The sequence below is a fragment of the Typha latifolia genome, chromosome 11 (genome assembly GCF_019914945.1).
Source record: "Typha latifolia isolate L0001 chromosome 11, TyphaL0001v2, whole genome shotgun sequence".
NCBI classification, from domain to species: Eukaryota; Viridiplantae; Streptophyta; class Magnoliopsida; order Poales; family Typhaceae; genus Typha; species Typha latifolia.
In genome coordinates, this window is record NC_133096.1 from 4,169,676 (window position 1) to 4,171,795 (window position 2,120).

A 2,120-nucleotide genomic window follows, 5' to 3' on the forward strand; every position below is an offset into this window, starting at 1 on the left:
GTCCTGGCTCATTTAATTTCAGTTAATCAATTTAGAAGGAGGATGTTGTTAATTTCAGCTGCAATCACATTGTAAAATAAGTTAAGGGGTTTTGCTGTTGCCATTTCTTGTCTCAAGCAGTTACACCTGAAAATCCACAGCACTCTTTATTAAGGTAACAGACAACAACTATACAAGAAAATTCTCTGCAATTGGCGTTGTTTTATTGAGAAGGTTTATTAGGATTATAGCTGTACGGTGTTCACATTTAAGCTCACTTAGTTAAATTGTGACTGCTACGGAGATGGATGTTCGATTTCTCAAGGAACAGAAAGGTTTGATGATTTCTCAACGTCCTGGTAGCCGTTGATGGTGAAGTCCACGCCAGAATGCCCAACACCACCCCGTGATGCTACTATCCCAAAACTTGTTCGTCTGTACAAGAAGACAAAGAAGGTTAGAAAATATAACTATAAATTTCATAAATTAATTGTGAAGTTCTTAAATTAACTATGTATCTAATATGAAATCACATTGTAAAATAAAATATTATCCCTTTTTTCTTTACCTACTCATAACACCAATGTTCTCACGTTTTTCAAAAAGTTGATTATAGCATTTGATCATTTTAACTCTTTCAATTGGAAAAAAACATCTCATGCATACTTAACAAATTTTGTTCAATAAATGAAAGTTCTCTATCTTATTAGAAAGGTATTAGTTATTAAGTAGTCTCAAAATATTTGAATAGGATGGTAGCTCTCTTACTTCTCCTCATCCCCTTTCTTTTAATGGTTGTAATTCATAGTTAATTTATAAAAGAATTTACTCTACTCTTATTTTACTCTTTTTTTTTTATATCTTAGTCATCCACCACCTTATTTTCTATTAAATTGTTTCCAATTGAAAAAGAAGAAAAGATAAAGAAGATTAGCAAATATAACTACGAAATTCATAAATTAACTACAAAATTCTAAAATTAACTACAAAATTCTAAAATTAACTATATACCTAGTATGGAACCACACAGTAAAATAAATGTTTGTCCCTTTTATTTAGATACTCATTGCCCCAATATTCTCTCGAAGGGTTGATTGTAGCTTTTGATTTATTTTCTTAAGCTCTCTCAATCTCATGTACACTTTAAAAATTATGTTTAATAAATAAAAATGCTCATATATATTCAAAAGATTAGTGATTATGAAATATCTCTAAAACTTTAAATATGGTAATATATCACTTATTTCTCTTCATTCTCTTTTTTATGACTATAATTCGTAGTTCATTTATAAAATTTACAGCTCATTCACAAAATTCGCAATTAGTATATAAATTTTTTACTGGCATTTATTATTCACAACTGATATAAGTAAATTTATAATTACTGACATTTAATAAATGTTGGAAAAGCACAAATAATTAGCTGCAGTTGTTAAATGCTAGTAAATACTTAAAATAATTCACCTATGCACTTCTTACAGTCTATTCCTCTAAAATCCCTGAACGTCTTCCTCTCTTCATTACTGCAACCGTCGTCCCCCTCATCATTCCTCTCCTCCTCCTCTCTATCAACACTAGTCAAGTGCCTCATTGTCTTCCTCCTCCTCTATGACTCGAGCCGCTGTCCCCCTTGTCAGTCAGCTCTCCATCCTTCCAATCCAATCCGGTTCTCCGAAGGTAAATTGTTACTATCTTTCTCATTTTTCAAGTTTCTTTGTATCCCCTTTTCCACTAACTTCCTTTGTTACTTTTTAGATTCCAATTCTAGATTTTGAGTGCTAGAACTCCGCTAATCTTTGGCCTATTTCTATCACTTGAGACGGGCTTGGGTGAGATCGAGATGGGCGTTCGCAATTAGGGTTGACTCTGGTAAGAATGTTAATGCCGAAGGTAGAATTCACGTGGAGGTGGAGAAAAATGGATCTGGATTTTTAGTAATTCCTCCTGCTGTTCTTGTGGTCAGCTCGATTTTCCTTTACTTACATATTTTTTACTTTTTTATCATGAAAAAAAATTGTGGTCAACTCGGTTATCAGGATTTCAATTGCTTGATTAATTTGTACAAGATTGCTAAATTCATGTGAACTAAACACATACTATCTATACTCACAAAGAAAATTGTGGTCAGCTTGGTTATCATA

General features: G+C 32.3%; 1 long non-coding RNA gene across 1 annotated transcript; it reads left to right on the forward strand.

Moving 5' to 3' along the window:
- The first annotated feature begins 1,456 nt into the window (after window positions 1-1,456).
- On the forward strand, window positions 1,457-2,120 carry LOC140798033 (uncharacterized). Its single transcript, XR_012110767.1, has 2 exons — window positions 1,457-1,656; window positions 1,735-2,120. It is a non-coding gene; the product is annotated as an uncharacterized lncRNA (long non-coding RNA).